Source organism: Lutra lutra, chromosome 5, assembly GCF_902655055.1.
Source record: "Lutra lutra chromosome 5, mLutLut1.2, whole genome shotgun sequence".
In the NCBI taxonomy this organism is placed as follows: Eukaryota; Metazoa; Chordata; class Mammalia; order Carnivora; family Mustelidae; genus Lutra; species Lutra lutra.
In genome coordinates this window covers 16,371,125-16,392,716 of record NC_062282.1, presented here as the reverse complement: position 1 = coordinate 16,392,716, position 21,592 = coordinate 16,371,125, and the positions used below count along the sequence as shown (strand labels likewise).

The 21,592-nt window shown below is 36.8% G+C and overlaps 2 pseudogenes; one reads left to right on the top strand and one right to left on the bottom strand.

The window, feature by feature from the left end:
• The first annotated feature begins 8,859 nt into the window (after nt 1–8,859).
• On the top strand, nt 8,860–20,824 carry LOC125101111 (F-actin-capping protein subunit alpha-1-like; annotated as a pseudogene).
• On the bottom strand, nt 11,028–11,125 carry LOC125101333 (uncharacterized; annotated as a pseudogene).
• Nucleotides 20,825–21,592: the final 768 nt, after the last annotated feature.

Genomic DNA, 21,592 nt, shown 5'->3' with positions numbered 1-21,592 from the left:
AATATATGTGAGTACCTCTATGCAATGACCTACAATTCACCCTGCCATACATTGTTTTACATAGCCATTAGTTTCTCTAAGTTTAAATCATTACTCTTGCCTTGTGCAGCAGAAATCCACTGGGTCTTATTTGTCCTTTCTCTTTTGAATGACTGTCAACTCCCTCTTGGATGACATAATTAATGCAGACTCTGTCTATAAGCAGAGTCATTCAATTGTAAGAACACTTGATTTATTATCAGAAAATCCAGGTTGAAAATTTAGTTCTGCTGCTTACTTTTCTCTGCTATGCCTCCATTTTCTCATCTGTACAGAATGAAAATATTTACTCTCCCCACCCTCTAGTTATTTTGTGTGACTCAAGTCTATGTGGGAATGCTTTGGGAAATTACAATGCAGGGGAAGGTATTCCTAGTATTATCTGCACACTCCCATTATTTTTATATATTTTCCACTCACTATATTGCTACCTGATGTACAAGAAAAGTGAGATACATTTCTTTAGAGTAAGAGAGACAGAGAGACAGAGAGAGACTCTATTTGCACTGATCATTGAAGCAAGTTTTGTTCTAATGTGGACTACAGGTATTTTAGGACTTTTTTTCTTAATTAGAGCTTAAATGAAGTTACTTCATTTATCTTCAATCAGCTATCAGAGGAATGAAAAATAGGAAAGACTTTTGTGTTAGGGTTTTCCAAAGAAACAGAAACAAGAGGTCCATATATCTTTGGAGATACATCTCTAAAGAGATTTATTATAAAAGGTTGGCTCATGTAAGAATGGAGGCTAAGGAGCCCCAAAGTTTGCAGTAGGTAAACTGGAGACCCAAGAGAGGAAGTTCTAGTCTCAGATCAAAGGCTAAGAGCCAGGAAAAATAATGGTAGAAGTTCCAGTCTGAAAGTTCACAGGTCTATGACCAAAGAAGAACTGACTTTTCAGGGGCTGACTCTGAAGTCAGGAAAAAAAATCATTCCAGACTTCTGGTTTCCACATTAAGGAGCTTGGAATTGCCACTCCATCTTAACAACTGGTAAACAAATGAACAGACAGAAAATCAACTCTTCTTGGATCTCTAAGAAAGGGAAGTACACAAGGTAAGTCACTGCTCCCAAAATTTGAGAGACAGACAAGTGAAAACAGGGAGTCACAGTTTCTTTCAGCATAGACTCGCGCATGGAAAATGCCATGGGAACCAATGCCAGAGTAGTAGAAAAAATTACACATTGCTGGAGGCTCAATGAAAATAAATTTGAGAGTTAAAAATTCCAAGCGAACCCACTCATAAAGGAGCCCACACAGTATTGTGAAATTCACAGGGTTCATAGTATTGGAGAAAAATTCTCTCATGCTTCCAGCAGGGGGAGTGAAAAAGAAATGGTTTTGAGATGTGTCAGAGTACTTTATGCTTCTTTACAAGGCCTGCCCTCGGGGAAAACTAATTAACAAGGGTCTACATATAGGAAAGACCTGAAGCTAATATCCTCAATGGGGAAAACCTGAGGGCTTTTCCTCTACCGTCAGGAATAAGACAGATGTCTACTCTCACGTTTTTATACAACATAGTACTGGAACTTCTAGCCTCAGGAATCAGACAACAAAAAGAAATGAAAGGCATCCAGTTCAGCAAGGAAGAAATCAAACTTCACTATTTGCAGGTGACATGATACTCCATGTAGAAAACCTTCAAGATTCCGCCAAAAAATTGCTAATACTGATACACGATTTTGGTAAACTTGCAGGATACAAAATCAACATAGAGAAATCTCTGGCATTTCTATATATCAATAGAAGCAGCAGCAAGAGATATCAAGGAATTGATCCCATTTATAATTGCACCCCAAAACGTAAGATACACAGGAATAAACCTAACCAAGAAGAAGAAGATTGGTACTCTGAAAACTATAAAACACATATTATAGAACACAGTTTCAGACTTCAAATTACATTACAAATCTATGGTAATCAAGACAATTTGTATTGGCACAAAAACAGACACATAGATCAATGGAACAGGACAGAAAATCCAGAAATGGTCAACTAATCTTTGACAAAGCAGGTAAGAATATCCAATAGAAAAAAGACAGTCTCTTCAACAAATGGTGTTGAATAAACTTGACAGCCACTTGCAAAAGAATGGACCTGGACCACTTTTTAACACCATACACAAAACTAAATTCAAAATGAATGAAAGACCTAAATGTGTGACGGGAAATCATCAAAATCTTAGAGGTAAAGACAGGCAGCAACATTTTTAACATTGACCTTAGCAACTTCTTCCTTTTTTTAAAATTTAATTTAATTTATTTATTTGACAGAGAGAGAGAGAGAAACAGAGAGAGAGATAGCACAAGTAGGCAGAGTATCAGGCAGAGGGAGAATGATAAGCAGGCACCCCACTGAGCATAGAGCCCATGCAGGGCTACATCCTAGGGTGCTGGAATCTTGACCTGACCTGAGCTGAAGGCAGATGCTTAACCAGCTGAGTAACCCAGGCACCCCGGCTTTAGCAACGTCTTACTAGATATGCCTGTGGAAGCAAGGGAAACAAAAGCAAAAATAAACTGTAGGGACTTCATCAGGATAAAAAGTTTCTGCTCAGTGAAGGAAACAATCAACAAACCTGAAAGGCAACCTATAGAATGGGAGATATTTACAAATGACATATCTGATAAAGGGTTAGTATCCAAAATCTATAAAGAACTTATCAAACTAAACACCCAAAAAACAATTAATCCAGTTAAGAAATGGGCAGAAAACATAGACATTTTTTTTTTTCAAGGAAGACATACAGATGGCTGGCAGACCCATGAAAAGATGTTCAACATCACTGATCATCAGAGAAATACAAATCATAACTATAATAAGATAATACCTCATATCTCTCAGAATGGCTCAAATTAACAACACAAGAAATGATAGATGTAAGGGGGAATGTAGAGAAAGGGGAACTCTCTTACAGTTGGTGGGAAGGCAAACTGGTATACCCACTCTGGAAAATAGCATGGAGATTCCTCAATAAGTAAAAAATAGAACTACCCCATGATCCAGCAATTTCACTACTAGGTATTTACCCAAAGGATACAAAAATACTGATTCAAAGGGATGCATGCACCCTGATGTTTGAAGCAGCATTATCAATGATAGCTAAGTTATGGAAAGAGCCCAAATGCCCATTGACTACTGAATGGATAAAAAAAACTTTTCAGCCATAGAAAAGAATAAAATCTTATTATTTGCAATGACATGACGGGAGCCAGCATGTGTTATGCTAAGCAGAACAAGTCAGTCAGAGAAAGAAAAATACCATATGATTTCACTCATATGTGGAATTTAAGAAACAAAACAGATGAATATAAGGGAAGGGGGGAGAAAGAGAGGGTGGCAAACCATAAGAGACACTCAACTGTAGAGAACAAACTGAGGGTTCTTGGAGGGGAGGTGGGTGGAGGATGGGCTAAATGGGTAATGGGTATTAAGGAGGGCCCTCATTGTGATGAGCACTGTGTGTTATATATAATTAATGAATCACTAAATTCTATTCCTGAAACCAATATTACACTATACATTAACTAACTAGAGTTTAAATAAAAACTTGAAACAAACAAACAAACAAACAAACAAAAACAAGGGCCTAATTTGCTGGGGGAAAAACTGATCTGGGAAAGAAAATACCCAATTTTTGCTGGCTCTAGTCATCCTGTTCCACCTAAGGGGAGAGCAAAAGAAAACAAACAAACGAAACTAAGAAATATTTGTGAAGTTTGTACTACGGAGGCAAATTTTAACTGAAAAACAGAGACTGAATCATATGACTATAGAAAACATTGCTCACACTGTAAGGGCCTGCCCCTCCCAGAGGAACTTACTTGTAAATCCCGGATGTAGGAGCGGGGCAGGCTGGATGAAGACATCCAATCAGTGGGGTGCGTGAATATCCACTAGGGTGAATTGAAATTCAATTGGTCACCTGTGTGTGGGCGGGGCTCAACCACCCCCATAAAGGTTGGTCTGCGAGGCTGTCAGGAGCAGAAGAAGGAGAGCTGTCAGAGGAAGAAGAAGGCAGAAGAAGGAAGAAGAAGGAGAGTGGGTGGGAGCAGAAGAAGAAGAGTCGGTGAGAGCAGAAGAAGAGTCAGCGGGAGCAGAAGGAGAGTCGTGGGAGAGAGGAGGAGAGCTGTTAGAGCTGTAGGAGCTGTAAGAGCTCTTGTCAGAGCTGTAAGAGCTGTAACAGCTTTTGTCAGAGCTGTAAGAGCCACCAGCGGCCCTGATGTCAGCGGACCCAAGCCACCAGCGGCCCCTCCACCTGGAACTGCGGCCCTCGGCAGCGGCGCCACGGGGAATGCCTACAGCCTCGACGCCAGCAGCCTTGCCACCACAGAGGAGCAGCCCCGCCATGAATGGCCTCGCGGCCCCACCGCAAACAGCCTTGCAGCCCCAAGCCGTGAGGGGCCTCGCTGCCCCATGCCGCAGCTCCGCCGGAGTGGTGTCATTCCGGGGAGCGGCCTCGTCATCGAGCGGCCTCATCCAGAGCGGCCTTGTCCGGAGCGGTGGCCTCCTCTGGGGAGCAGCCTTGTCAGAGTGGCATCATGGGGAGCAGAGTCTGTGTCATCGGGGTTGTTGTCCTCCTTGTCATCGTCGCTGTCGTCATCGCCTCTTCGTCGTTAGGAGCGGCCTCGTCCTGGGAGTGGATTCCTCCAGAGTGGCCTCTTTCTGGGAGCAGCCTTGTCCGGGGAGCAGCCTTGCCAGAGCAGCCCCTGTCTGGGGAGCGGCCCTGTCTGGGGAGCGACCTCACCAGCAGCGGCCTCATCCTGGGAGCGGCCTCGTCCAGAGTGGCCTCTTCTTGGGAGCGGCTCTGACGAGGGAGCGGCCTCGTCAGGAGTGGCCTCATCTGCAGAGCAGCCTCATCCAGAGTGGCCTCATCCAGAGCGGCCTTCTTGGGAGTGACCTTGTCAGGGTCATCGTCGTCGTCTCTTCGTAAGAAATGGCCCCTACCAGTCAGTTTGATTTTTGATGCTTGGTGTGAAATTTTAAAGCTTTGTTTGATTTTTGCTTTATATCAGTCTTGTTCCTTTGATCACGGACCCTAACAACACTTTAGCATCCTATTACTGAAGGCCTATTCATGAGGAGAACATTTTACCAGGTACATCATGCCCTGCAATCAAGAATATAAATAACAGGGAGTACCAAAAGGCAAAAACTGAAACTAAAAATAAATTGAGGACTCAGAGCAAAAGAGAGAACTATAAATTAGGGATGTTGGAATTATCAGACCAAAAATTTAAAACCACTATGATTAATATCCTAAAGGCTCTAATGGATAAAGTAGAGAACATGCAACAACAGATGGTTGAATGTCTGCAGAGACATGGAGATCCAAAGAAATAACTGAGAAGAAATGCTAGAAATTAAAAACACTGTAACATAAGTGAAGAATGCACCTGGTAGGCTTATTTGCAGATTGTATATGGCTGAGGAAAGAATTCCTGAGCAAGAGAACAGAATAGTCTCCTCAAAAATCAAAAAGCAAAGAGAACAAACACTGAAAACAAAACAAACAAACAAACAAAACTAGAATATCCAAGCACTGTGGGAGGACTACAGAAGGTGTAGCATACAAACAATGTTGCTTTCCAACCAGAAGGAAAAGAAAGAGCGAAAAGAACAGAGGGATATTTGAAACAATAAAGAATAAAAATTTCCCCAGATGAATGTCAGATGCCAAACCATAGATTCAGGAAACTCAGAGAATACTAACTAAAATAAATACCCCCAAATTACTTTTAGGCATATTATATTGAAACTATAGAAAATCAAAGGTAAAAAAAAAAAAAATTCTGAAGAAAGCCAGAGGGAAAAAAACACTTTACCTAGAGAAGAAAGAAATTCTCAGCAAAATATTAATGATTCATATATGGGAATGTATAAAAAGAATTATCCACCATTACTCAGTAGAATTTATCCCAGGCTGGTTCAACATTTGAAAACTGATTAATATTATCCATCACAACAACAGGCTAAAAAAGAAAAATCACATGGTCATAAAATAGATGCTAAAAAAAAAAGTATTTGAGAAAATCTAGGACCCATTTGTGATGAAAACTCTTAACAAACTAGAAATAAAAGGGAACTACCTCCCCTTGATAAGGAATAACTATAGAAGCCCTGCAGGTAATATTGTGCTTGATGAGAAACAGGTATGCCCCCTCTAATCACTCCTTTTTAAGATTGTACTGCAATCTTGAGATAATGCAATAAGACAAGAAAGGGAAATAAAAGCATATAGACTAGGGAGGAAGAAATGAATCCATCTTTGTTCCTAGATGACATGATCATCCACATAGAAAATCCAAAAGAACTGACCATAAAATATCCTAGAACTAACATGAAATTATAATAAGAAGCAGGATACAAGCTTAATATTTAAAAGTCAATTGTTTCCCTATATACAATGACCAAGTGGACTGGAAATTAAAAGAAAAAACAAAAAACGCAGTATCATTTATATCAGTGTCCCCCAAAAATGAAATGTTTAGGTATAAATCTAGGAAAATATATTCAAGTTTATGTGAGGAAAACTACAAAATTCTGATGAACAAAACAAAGAACTAAATAAATGAAGAGGTGTTCCATGTTCATAAATAGGAATACTCAGTATTGTCAAGATACCAGTTCTTCTCAAATTAATCCACAATTTAAATGCACCCTTACTGCCAGTCCTAGCAAGCTATTTTGTGGGTATCAACAAACTGATTTCTAAAGTTTACTTGCAGAGTCAAAAGACCCATAATTCCTAATGAATACTGAAGTAGAACTACCAACCCATGAAAAGAAATGGAAGAACCTTAAATGCATTATTACTAAGTGAAAGAAATCAAACCAGGGACACCTGGGTGGCTCAGTCATTAAGCATCTGCCTTTGGCTCAGGTCTTGATCCCAGCGTCCTGGGATCTAGCTCTCCATTGGGCACCCTCCTCAGCAGGAAGCCTGCTTCTCCCTCTCCTGCTTCCCCTGCTTGTGTCCCCTCTCTCACTGTCTCTCTCTCTGTCAAGTAAATAAGTAAAATAAAACAAAAAAGAAGTCAAACAAAAATGTGTTATTCTGCATGGTACCAACTATATGATATTATGAATAAGGCAAAACTATGGAAGCAGTAAATAGGTCAGTGGTGGCCAAGGGTTGTAAGGAGGCAAGTCAAAACAATTAGGTAGAACCTGTAAGATCTTCAGGACAGTAAGAATACTCTGTATAATGCTTTAAGTATGGATACACATCATTATGGGTTTGTCCAAACCCACTGAATGTACAACACCAAGAGTCAACTGTAATGTAAACTATAATCTTTGGTTATTATTATGTATCAATGTAGGTTCATCAGTTTTATCAAACATACCATCTGATTGGAGATATTAATAATATGGGAAACTATGTATGTGAATGAATAGAAATGTAGAAATAGATTTTCTTGTCAATTCTGCTCTGAAACTAAAACTTCTTTAAAAAAGTCTTAAAAAGAAAAAAAAAAAAAGCAGTGCCAGAGCTGATCAACCAGGCAGAAAGAGTTCCCCTCTATTTGGGGGAAGGTCAGCCATTTTTTTCTATTCAAGTTTCAACTGACTGGATGAGAGTCACACATATTGAGCAAGCTAATCTACTTTACCCACTCTACCCATTTAAATGTTAATTCCATCCAAAAACATGCTCACAGATATACCTAGAGAAACGTTTGATGAAATATCTGGACACCTCAGAGCCCAGTCAAGTTGAAATATAAAATTAATCATCACAACTGGTGAGAAGAAAAAGAAAAACTAGCTATAGAAATTGACAGTTTTCTACATGGAATGGTAGGTGCATATATTTTCAAGTTAACAATTTGCTCTAAATTGAATTTATATAGAAACAAATTGCATGATGACCTCAAGATACAAACACAATTGCCTGGTTCTCCTCTCTTTCCCAGCAGTCTGTTACTCAGATACTGGGCTAATAGTTCTGTGGTCATAGCAGATGCGCTTTATAAATGTTTTTCTTGACCTATTAATATGGTCATTGTATTTCTACCAGTGCTGCCCTGTGAAGGAAAATTGTTTTGATATTAACAAAATTCTGAAACTGGTATAAATGTATTTTAATATTTTTAAGCAAATACAATTTCAGAGCAAAAGGAACTCAAATTATTTGATGCTTCTCACAAGTCCAATATTATCCATCACATGAGGATTTTTTTTTAAGTTCAAAGTGTGTTATTCATTAAAATAAGAAAGGGAGAGAAACCAAAAATTCAAAAACTGAAATATCAAAATAAGTTTATTGTAAAATAATTATTTGGAATGATTCTTGTTATGCTAGCAGAGAAAATACAATATTTATTTTGGTTTTTAATATAAATTGATATTTTCTTAGGACACTGCAAACACTTTGAAAATTAACTTGCCCTCCCTTCTTAGGCTGAAATGTTCATTTGTTTCCAAAAAAAAATAAGACAGTCATATTTAGTAAAAATTTTAGTAAATTTTAGTTATCAGTTCTTCAACTGAAGAACTTTTCAAACTACCATTTTAGTCTCTGAATTAAAATAACCACATGAAGCAAGTTAGCCAAATCTATCTTCTAAATTTATATGAAGCATAAACTATATTTAAATATCTTCCAACACCTTTAACTCAGTATTTTACCCTAGTCCCTTTAAGTTAGAGGTGAAGAATTCGTGCAGAATTTACTGAAAGACTCAAAGGTGCAAATTCACAGTTATATTGTAACCCTATGGGAGAGTAAGAAAAGTAACTTTGAGAAAATGATTTAATCCATGAAAATGTTGTGGAAACCAAACATATATTCTTTCCATTTTCTTTAAAGTATGCGCTACTTAGAAGCAAGTCTTATTAAGGTAAGATAATTAGCTCAATCAATGAAAAACAAATCATTGATTCACATCTTATGCCACTATAGGAATTCTTTTTTAATTAAATACAAGAAAAATGCAACCAGGTATCTGAAAGTGATTTTGAAGATAATATTCTTAATTATGTAGCAGACAAATTCCCAAAACTCAGTGATTTAGATAGTTGTTCTATCTTAGCATAGTCTAGTGAAGAAGCAGGTAGGATTAGCTTCATGGAGTCATTAAGAAATGTGTGTTATGCTGCATGAATACTGTGACTCTTTTATGTTCATCAGAAGACTTTGAGATAGATCCTGCATTAGGTAGGTGGCTGACCAGAAACAGAGCAGGAGGGAATGAGAGAGAGAGAGAAAGAGAGATTATAGAACTTGAGCTTGAACAAGTGACTTATGTTGTCTTCTTTCCCCCTCCTTTTCCGCCTCTTCTCCTTCTTACTCACAATAGGACTGAAATGTATCCGTAGGAAAATAATCCATTCTTGGACTGAAATGTATCCGTAGGAAAATAATCCATTCTTACATATATATTTTTTTATACTTGCTTTTTTTTTGGATACACTCTCTATGTTATCTTGGTCACACATTCATCCTACATAGTTTGTTAGATACGCAAAAGGAATTTTCACTGATTTTCCAATGTCCCTAATCTGTAAAAATAGAGCCTAATTTTAATCTTAAATGTAATGCTGCTTCATTGCAAACAAACAAACAAAAAGCTAGTCAACAAAAATAACAAAATGTTATAAAAACATAATAAAAGTATAAAAAGTCTAATCCCATAATTTAGAAATTATTATCTACTATTTTGGCAAATAGTCATCTTTATTTTCATCCATGTATTTGTTGTTGCTGTTGAAATGAAATCATTCATTATAGTTTTTGGTACAGATTTTGTTTTTCCTTAGAAAAACAGAGTTGACATATTTCTAAGTTAAGAAATCATATTTTATATTTTTATATTGGTTGCATAGTGTTTCATTTCTCTCAATTCTTTCAGTAAAAATTGTTGATATGTTAACTTTTATTCCACTCAAGAGGAGTTTGGCAATATAGCAGTTGGTCAATAATGAATATTACATTAAATTGAAGGCATCTTGGGCTGAGAATAAAGGACTTGTATACGATTTTTTACTAAAAGAAGACTAGCTGCAGAGCCTTACTTAAATGAGCTATTGCATTGCACTTAATTTAAAATTAAAACACTCTTTTAATAAGTTATTCTGGGGAGGCACTATTGATAGTGGTAGATATTGTTAATCTATTAGAATTTCACTTATTAAAAAAATTAGCAAGTAGAATAGCAGAATCAAGTAGGACAATAAGTAGGACAACTCCTGTGCCAAAACTAGGTGACCCATTTTCATTCTCATGCACCCCCAAATATGAATAAGTGGTTTGGAATAAACACCAATAGCTACAAAACACAACTGTTACCAAAAAATCATATGGAAGAAAATCATGTGATAGTTTGAGAAGCAGAGCATTGAAAATCATCATCATGTACATACTAGAAGACTCAGAGGGCAATCCTAACACAGCATGTGAAACTGGTGGTTGTGGAGGTTGGTGGCATTTGAGGTTTCTAACTCCAAATGAGCGCAGTGACGTAAAGGAAGGTCTGGTGCTCAAGTAGTGCAGCTGTTTGTGAGTATGAATCTTGTAGACTAACAAACCACAGTGCTCTCCCAAAGTCAACCTGAGGAGTAGAATATCCCCAAAGAACTGGACTGGATAATGAGCAAAGAATTAGAAGAGTTCAGATGAGAGGGCGGAGACCTCCAGTAGTTGAATCCTGCTGTTTTAATCTGCATGAAAAGAGAAGAAAGGGAGCCTTAGGATAGTGACACTAGAAAAGTGATATTGGTCCATTCCTTTCTCTTTAAAGTGCATGAAAATTCATCTCGCTTCATACTAAACCAGTGAAAAAGATTGTGGTTTTGTCCTCTAAAAGCTACAAAAGAAGAAGAAAGAAGAAAGAAGAAGAAGGGGAAGAGGAAGAAGAAGGAGAAGGTGAAAGAGAGGAAGAAGAGGGAGAAGAGGGAGAAGAAAGAGGAGATTAGCCTCCTACAGATGAAGAAAGTGTGTTGGAAATTTATGTTAGCAAAGCAAATGAAAAATACTGTTTAATATTTTGAAATAAATTAAGAGAAATAAAGGACATGACAGAAGTATAACCCAACAACATACTACACTTGATCTTAGCCAAAAGGCCGAGAAGCGATTAAGCCAACAACATAAATCAAGATTATAAAAGATCAGAAAGAAGTGGTTGGAGAAAAGAAAAATATGGAAACAAATTAATGAACTTCACTAAGAATTACAATGGGGACACATGGGTGGCTTAGTCAGTAGAGCATACCACTCTTGACCTTAGGTCTTGATCTCAGGATTGTGAGTTCAAGCCCTGCATTGGGTGTGGAGACTACTTAAAAAATAATAATAGGGGCACCTGTGTGGCTCAGTGGGTTAAGGCCTCTGCTCAGGTCATGATCCCAGGGTCCTGGGATCGAGCCCCGAATCAGGCTCTCTGCTCGGCAGGGAGCCTGCTTCCCTCTCTCTCTCTGCCTGCTTCTCTGCCTACTTGTGATCTCTGTCTGTCAAATAAATAAATAAAATCTTTAAATAAATAAATAAATAAAGATAAAATAAATGTAATAGACCCCTCTGAAAAAGAAAACCAAATAAATGGAATAGAAAAATACTATAAGTATAATCCCAGAAAATTTCCTGAGCTCAACAAAAATATGGTGTGAAACTACATAATGACAGAACGCTATGAGTTCCTTGGGAAGTTAAGCAAGTATTTCCAACACTAAAACATACTCTGGTAAAATAATTAGACTTGAAGTAAAAGTCCCTGTAAACATCTAGAATAGAATATGGAAGTTTAGGGTTCCAATTCAAACGAAGAGAGACTAACAAAGAAAAGGAACGTTTATGTTTCAACTAGAGATAGAACATGAACGCAACTGGACATGTAATATTACAACAAGGAATTCCTGGTTTGTTGTGTGTGTGTTTGAGCGGTTACGCTTCTATGCTACCTGTGTTGGAAAAGGAGGATTCTTGTAATTTAGAGACACACTGAAATATTCACACATAAATTAATATGCTGTTTGCATTTGCCTCAGATTTACCCAGGAGCATGTGTTGTGTAGAGACAATAATGTTGGTCGTGGTTTGAATATTATTAAAGCCGAGTGGTGGGTCCAGGGAGTTCATTATAGTCTCTTTTTTTCTTTTTGCCTACAGTTTGAAATATTCCATACAAAAAGTGTTCTTCAAAAACGGATTGTTTTTCTTTACTATTTTAAAATCGTTTTCCCATATGCTGTATTTTGATTTAGACTTTCTAATGTATTAAATTTAATTTCTCCACATCATGGGTTATTTTTGCCTGAGTCATGTTCTTAGTCATAATTCTCCACTTCAGTTCTGTTCCCAAAAGTTTTAGGCACTACTACCTAAAGTAATCTCCTTAAACAAAACTATTTTCTCTAAATTCAAACTATTCAAAAATGGATGGAAATATTCTTAAATTAGGTCTATCTATTTAATCCCATACCTCTAGTGAGGAAAATGTGTATTATTTTGAACTGATTGCCTACTTTAAGCACTAGAATCCCAGAAATAATGCCTTTATCTAGATTCCCAAACTGTGATTACAGGTTTTTGTAATAATCTACCATTTTTGTTCAACCTACAGTCACTTTTTTTTTGGTCCCCAGTAATCCGATCTACATCAGTGAGATTTCAAATCAGTGAGATTTCAAAATATAAATCTGACCATGTCACCTTCCTGCTGGAAACTCTTCTAGGGCTTCCGAATTTCCAGCTACCTCCTTTGCACATCCAGGCCCTCTGCCTAGACTGCTTCCTGTAGGCCTTCATTTACCTAATTCTATCAGTTTTATAAGAACTGAGTGCCAATATCACCTCCTAGGAAAATTACTTCTGAAACTCGCTTGATAGGTTCCTTGATGTATACGCTCATAACACCCCATAATTTTACTTTAGAGCAATTATCACAGCTTCTTGTTTTATACGTATTTTTCTACTTACTATTTACAAGTGTCTGTCACTTGCTTTAGGTGATAAACTCCATGAAGGCAGCAGCCATGGGGGTTTTAGAAAATTTAATAATTTTCTACTTTCTAGGACAATATACATATTAGACACTTGCACATTTGTTTATTGGAGAATTTGTGAGTGTTCCCGGTGTTTGTGGCTAGTACTTCCATCAGATAAGGAACATTTCTGAAGAAAATCATTGATATTCTCGCTCTCTATTCTATTTTTAACGTTATAGCATTCTGCTCTTCCTTCTCATTCCCTACCTCCCCTATATTTCCTTTAGAAAGAAGTGGCAAGTTCAGCAGAACTTAACCAAATGAGTGAGTTCATAAGAAAACCACTGTGGTCTCATATGTCAGTGACACCGAAAATTCTGTCATTTAAACTAAATGGATCCCAGGACTCTCTAGAAACATAATCTCAAAGACATTTTAAAATTGCAACCTGTAGAGCCCACAATGGATTTTTTAAGGGAATAATATAAAATCACAAGAGGAAGCAAAAAAAAAAGAATAGTGTAACAATGATAACAGAATAGGAAAAAAGCAAATGTTGAGAAGTATGTACTGCTAATTCAGCCTTTCTTGCAACTAGTAAAAATATGAAATGGCTTAGTGTCTAAGCTCAGAAAGCAGAGATTTGTACAATGTTATTGGTATAAAACCTTGCAGCATACTTAGTTGGCCTTAGGTGAAAGCATATGTAAAAATCTAATGATCACGGTGTGGTAATAAGCAATTGTTATTAAATATTTCAGTTCTCCTGAAAATTGAATCAAAATGTTCAAATAAGTATGAATGTTCCTGTATTTGTTTCTTTATCAAGTCAAGCCATTTTAACTGCATGCTTGATAATATTTTCCACCAAATTGTTAACATGCTATTAAAATATAATTTTGTACATTTATAATAATTCATTTCTTTTACATGTAGAAGTTTACTTTAATAGTTTAATTTGACCAAGATATAGTTTATTTTAAAGAGAAATAAATAAATATATAAGCAAAATTTGATTGAAATAGAATAAAATAATGTATTTTTAAAAATGTTAATTATCAGGGTGCCTGGGTGGCTAAGTAGGTTGAGTGTCTGCCTTTGGCTCAGGTCATGATCCCAGGCTTCTGGGTTGGAGCCACATGTTCAGGCGCTCTGTTCAGCGGTGAGCCTGCTTCTCCCTGTCCCTCTGCCTGCTGCTATAGCTACTTGTGCTCTCTCTACCTCTGTCAAATAAATAAATAAAATCTTTAAAAAAAGATAAAAAAATGTTCATTGTTTAATACTCATGATATCAAACTGTGGGATATAAGCAGCAGAGTATAAGAAATATGCTCTTTAGTTCTTTGGGGTATAAAATCTACTGGCCATTCTGATTTCCTTCGTGATGTATTTTTCTTCTGTAATTAAAAATTAATAAATCTGAAATTAGATATTTTGCCAACATTACTGAATCTGTTACTTAATTGACTTGTATAATATTTAATAATGGAGGATTACCTTTAGAATAGATAAAATGCATGAAGCTAAACAAAATTTGAAAAGGATCAGGAGCTCAATTAATTCAAAATATTCTGAGTAATTTAGAGTGACACTTAGAAAACCTTTCTGCTTTTACAATTGAAAGAATTGACCCATGAGGTAAGACCTGAAGAACAGTCATTATTATTATTATTGCTACTGAAGAAACTACTTCCTTGACTTTGAATGGAACAAACTTTATTGAAAAGTTTTGTTGCACTCCCCAGGCTATAACTCAAATTAATGTTCTCTCTTTGACTTGAGAATCTCTTGTAGATATTTTAAGAATACCTGCCTCTCCTAAGAAAAGTTAAAAAGTACAGTGCAATTTTTCATTTTATTTAATATTTGTGCCATTTAAAAGTAGTCCAGAATATGCTTCTCAAAACCAAAGTATGGTTATATACCATATACCAGACACATACCAGTTTAGTAATTCTATTTTATAATATCATTTCATTTTATATACTCTATCACTTCAGATTAGATGCCATATCTTAGAAAATCATCTGTAGGTATTTGATCATGCACATTAAATTCATCCAATGATATCCGCCTCTCACAAATAGATATGATTTATTTGATGGTGTAATTTACATAGACTTGATAATTTTGTATCGTTTGTAATAATAATTAATTTTTCCATTTTTCATTCAATTACAGTTTGCATTTATTTCCTTGACTGGTTTACCTTAAGCTTTGTTATGATTATAATTAGCTATATATTAAAGTGTGCTATACTTTGGCACGTTGGACCAATATTGACAGACTCAGCAAAAACAAATTGCTACAAATTTTATTTTATTTATTTTTATTTTATTTTTATTTTTTTAAAAGATTTTATTTATTTATTTATTTATTTGACAGAGAGAATATAAGTAGGGGAAGCAGCCGACAGAGGGAGAGGGAGAAGCAGGCTCCTCGCCCAGTAGGGAGCCCAATGCAGTGCTCTATTCCAGGACCCTGGGATCATGACCTGAGTCAAAGGCAGCTGCTTAACCGAATGAGCCACCCAGGTGCCCCTCCTACAAATTTTACACATGTGCAAAATAATTTATTGATTTTTTATTAACATATAATGTATTATTTGTTTCAGGGGTACAGGTCTGTGATTCATCAGTCTTACACGATTCACAGCACTCACTATAGCACATACCCTCCCCAGTGTCCATCACCCAGCCACAACATCCCTCCCACCTCCCTCCCCTCCATCAATCCTGTTTGTTTCCTGAGATTAAGAGCCTTTTATGGTTTGTCTCCCTCTGGTTTCATATTTTTTCATTTTTCCTTCCCCTCCCCTGATTCTCTGTTTTGTTTCTAAAATTCCTTATATCATAACTTATTGATTTTTAAAAAAGATTTATTTATTTGAGAGAGAGAGAGAGAGAACGCGCGTGCATTGGTGGGGGGAGGGGCAGAGAGAGGGAGGGAGAGAAGCAATCTCCTCAAAGAGGGGGGAGCCAGCCATGGGGCTCATCTCACAACCTTGAGATCATCACCTGAGCTAAAATCAAGACTTGGTTGCTTAACCAACTGAGCTACCAGGCACCCCTTCGTTGATTTTTAATGTCGGAAATCACATTGTTCATTGTTTGACATTTAAAAAAATATTATTCCTAATTAGCACTGCCATGATAAGCTTCCTTGTTTTGTGGAGCAGTTTTAGTGTTCGTATTATCTTAAAACAACAGGTGCAGGATCTTGCCAGTTTGTCAAAAGAAATAGAAACAAATATGAGATTAGCTTAGAACTTTAAGAAAATCAAATATATATGTGTGTGTATATACATATATCCCTAAATTTATAAATATAACATTTATTTATAATCCTAAAAATGCTTAAATGTTAATAGTGTTTTAATTCCACTAAAATATTTATCATGATTTCCTATATGAAAATAAAACATCTAATGCATTTATTTCCCTTGAGAGATAAAGGACTAGTTTCCCCACAATATTTGGTAACAAACCCTTAAGAAATGAGAACTTGTCATTTATTATTCATCCCTTATTTGTCCATTCAAAATACACATTTATATCCTGGACTAAGTATTTGTTGTTGGTTCTTCCAGATCCACACCCCACGTTTATGAGCTCAGCTTCCTGGCTCATGATGCTGACCTGTATGGACTATCCCCTTGCTCTGTTTCTGTTGGGCTGTCAGTCAGTGCCCTGGCAGAAGATAACAAGGAGAAAGCACAGTGTTCCTACCCAGCACCACTTGAGGTTGTTTCTTTGAGGCTCTGTTCTCGACTGATTTATCTAGCTCCACTCAAAGCGGGCTTCCTTGTGGGACTTTTTCTACATTATTCCCTTGGGCCTCAGAGCAGTGAAAACTTATTTGTCACACAGACACATGAATCTTTGTAAAAAGTCCTTTGTAAATACATTCTGCCCAAATGATCCCAACTTTGGGTGTCCCATCTGTTTCCTGCTGTGGTCAGCCTAAAACTATTGTCTACCACCCACCAAGTGTGGCGCTTGTTAATGTCAAGATTAACAAATAAATTATTTGTTTCTTTATTTACTCATTATGTATTTATTATTTATTTATTCATCCATTCACTTGTTTATTGTAATTTGAAGTGGAACAGAGACCTCTCAATTTCTTTTCTTGCATCTTTAAGTAAAATTAGTTCTAAAGGTCTCCCCTCTGCCCTTTTCCTGCACCAATCATACCAAACTTCAGAATCCCAATCTATGAAAGCAAAACTACAAGAAGATCCGAGGAGTTGTGAATTTAAAATGTGAGAAGATATTTTGTTAGTATTATCCTTTCCATGTGAGGACAGAACATGTCTTTTGTGTATGAACTCAGTGGTGAAATGCAGAATGTCTTCCCTCATTAAACCCTGTTCAGATATTTTGACTAGAAGTGTATTCTTGAAATGTATTCATTATAATATTAATTTTCTAATAATCAAATAACGTGAATTACCAACGGGGATTGTTAAAAAAAGTTTTTGTCTTTGTGTATGTGGTTCATAATTACAACAATGCAAAGAACATCATTCTTCAAGAATAGTAAAAGACACTATGATTCCATCTCCTTCTTTCTTACATATTTTTAAAAATTCATTTATTTGACAGTGAGAGATAGATCACAAGTAGGCAGAGAGGCAGGTGGAGAGAGAGGAGGAAGCAGGCAACCTGATGAGCAGAGAGCCCCATGCAAGTCTCGATCCCAGGACCCTGAGATCATGACCTGAGCTGATGAGAGAGGCTTAACCCACTGAACCACCCAGGTGCCCCGCATTATTTTTTAAAGTAGGTTATATAATATTTTTAAGGCAATTACAGGATACTTTTTGGATTAAGAAACATTAAAAGCATTTAAAAGCATTTAAACATAAATAACATTAAAGCATTTAAAACATTGGATATAAAAATTCAGTTTTGCTATTTTCAAAAAATTTCTTATTTATTCAGTTTTTTTAAAATAAGTTTTAAGATAACATATTGATTCTAATTCTTGAAACAGACAAATCCATTCACAATATAGGAGATGCTATGGCACAAATGGTTGTGCCATTTAATTGCAGTTTTGTCTGAAAATAGTATCTTATAAGACATTTATTTTCCCTGAAGGAATTCATACTGGGGCTTGCTTTGCTCAAAATGTTGCCTTTGTTATTCAGGGGCTCTTAATAGGCTTTTCCCCTCTCTCTGGATACAGTTGTCAAATATATGGAACTAATTAGTCAATCAACTTCTTTCTCTTTCTCTCTCTCTCACAGACACACACACACACACACACACACACACACACACACACACACGATATGTTTCAAATATAGGCCCGAAATATATTCTGGAAATTTCAGGAGAATGAGTAAAATTACAGTTAAGGAGAATGAGAATGATGAAAACTGAACACAAATATAATAACTGATGTTTTATAAAAGCCATTGGAGCAAATAAAATCAAGATTATTTTTGAGAAATATGTCTCTTCTTCCAAAAATCTGTTACACAAATAAAACTCCACTGCAAATACTAATATTCAACTTAACATTTTTCACTTATCCTTATGTCCTTCAAGCATTTAGTAAATGTTCAAGTAGCCTTCTGTTAAGTCATCGTTGTCCATAAAGTTTATGTGAATTTAAGTAAATTCTGCCATGCCAGACACTTATCTTTTACTCATCCCTCTATCCACAGAGTGGAGCATATTCTGGGGCAAATGTTAGATATTTAGTTAAATGTGTCTATAATTAACTATTGACACATACTATACAATAAGGATAACATTCTTAATCAAGGAGTAAGCAGGAATTCTAAAAGTAAGAAATTCGAGAGCAGCCCAATACCACCAATTTGGAGAATCCGGTGTCACATGAGACGAAGGTACGCAAAGCTGCTGAATTCATCACTCATGCACCCCCCAGGGAATTTAATGACTTGTTCAAGGATGTCTGGCTGCTACTTAATAATGACAGTCTCCTCAGGGAAGGGGCAGTACAGTCATTTGCCCAATTCATACCTGGAAAGATAGAAGGGTGTGAAGATCAGGTCTTAAGTACAGAACACAGTGATCTGGGTAATAGCAGATTTTTAGATCCAAAAATCAATATCTCCCTTAATTGTGATCACTTAGAGAAAGAAGCAAGTGACAGGCAGCCAGCCAGAGGACATGGACAGGATAAAGGTACAGAGAATTCTGTCATGGTGTTTTAAGGGTCTGAATGAAAGATCATTATTCCAACGACCTTTGTACTCTTTATGCTAAGACTGTAGATGGCAAAAGACCATTGTTGCATATATCAGAAGCCACTAGTTTCAGCCTAAAAGCTTCCGGAGTGGTCATTGGAGATGAGAACCACCACACCACCTACAGCCCAGGTTGTTGGAATACTCAAGATTCAGGTTTACTGGTGTGAAAATGGCAATGTTCAGTTGGTTAGTCATGAAGAGGTACAGCGTTCAGTAACTGTTTCAAATGAAGTCCAAACTGCCAAGGAGTTTATTAAAATCATAGAGCGTGCAGAAAATGAGTATCAGGGGGCACCTGGGTGGCTCATTGGGTTAAGCCTCTGCCTTCAGCTCGGGTCATGATCCCAGGGTCCTGGGATCGAGTCCCGCATCCGGCTCTCTGCTCGGCAGGGAGCCTGTTTCCTCCTCTCTCCCTCTACCTGCCTCTCTGCCTACTTGTGATCTCTCTGTCTGTCAAATAAATAAATAAAATCTTAAAAAAAAGAAAGAAAGAAAGAAAGAAAATGAATATCATGCAGCAATTAGTGACAACTATCACACAATGTCAGACACCACATTCAATGCTTTGTGCCAGCTATTGCCAGTTACCTGCACCAAAATTGACTGAAACAAGATCGACAAAAAAAATGCAGAATGCTTAAAGGCTGAACGTAAGAATTCTTCAGTATGTAGGAAGGAAGGATTCAACATGTGGTCATGTGATAAATAGTGATTTATTTATAAACGAGAGTGATGTTTTGTTCAGGCCTTAAAGGTTTTCTAGCCCTCATGGAATATTGTTGAACCTATAGCAACATCTTGATTCTCTTGTGTTATTTGCTTTGCAATTTTCTGTTTTCACTATATCTACTTGTTTGTTTTGTTGTTGTTGTTTGTTTGTTTTAATTCTGTCACATTTAGTGATGAAGAAAGCAATGTGTCCTGCAGTCATTTTCCTGTCAGGATAATTTTCCTAGCCATGAAGTCCTGTTATTAATATAGACAGGTAGTAATGCTCAGTACTTTTCTCCCCCTGACCTTCAAAGCACTTCTAGTACTTCCGTGATTCTTGCTGATCCACCAACAACTAAAGAGGCTATGCTATAAACTAGCTGAATGGAAGACGCATTCGTCCTTCCCACTTCAACTACTTTGATCAGCATTTATAACATCTCATAACTGGGGGCACCTTGGTGACTCAGTGGTTTAGATTCCAACTCTTGATTTCAGCTCAGGTCATGATCTCAGGGCTGTGAGTTGGAGCCTTATGTCAGGCTCCATGCTGGGCAGTGTGGAGCCTGCTTAACATTTTTTTTTTTCCCTCTCCCTTTGCCCCTCTCCTTAAGCATATTCCCTCTCTCTTTTTCTTTTACTCTCTCTCTCTCTTTAAAAAAAAAAAAAAAAAAGTAAACATGTCATAGCTATTGTTTCCAAAAGTTTGGAATTGGGCTTTTCAGGTGCCTTTGCGGAGGCAAAGGAAGTTGTCTGGAAATTCCATTATAGCCAATTCTCTGGGGAAGTTGTATTTTAACCCAGAGTCTTACACCACCGTTCCTGCACACGAATGTGCTTTCTCCTCTTCCCTCATTGTCTCCTTCCCATCTAGTAGCATTATAGTTGTAGACATCGGTCTGCATTTTTAGACGAGTTTTACCCATTTTTTATTATTTTTTATTACAAATGAACTACTGATGTATTAGGAATGCAGTAGAATATAAATTTTGAAAAACACAGAGGTTGAAGGCATAATAGGTATCTTGCGCTTTAATATTATGTGGTGGGATTGTACTATAAGCAAATGAATCTAAGCAACTATGTAAATCTCAAACAAAACCTAAAGATGAACCAGAGTGAAAAGGATACATTCCAGGCAGTATCTTTCTACTGTAACCTGTTATTTGAGGGAATATTGGTGATTTGTTCAAAATAGAATATACAACTTGTTCCAAATGACTCTTCTTCAGTCCTGCCTGCCAAGAACTCAAATGTAACTGTGATGTACCAACTCTTCCCCGGTATATTGGCAGGTATATGTGTGATCTCAGAACACACGGGTGACATAGATATGATATGACAACTGCTAATGGTGTATCCATTATATTGTTTACGCTTCTATGACCAGGCCTTAAGGGAGGGTCATTTTTTCAAAAAACAGGTAGTGTCCTCCTACTTATCTGTGGATTCATGTCAAAAGAGAAGGGGGTTTGTCTTTCAGTTTAATTTTGGCTCAGTAATCCAGTCAAGCTTGTTTGTTTCCAAGTGACCCACTGAGCTGTAGAAGCATTTTTGTTTATTTCAAATAAAATATATTTGCTTTAAAAATAAAAGTAAGAAATGCATTTAATAAGTCAGACTTACATAGAACAAACAATGGAGAGCAGGTCTTTCAAACATTTCTCATGTGCTTCCAT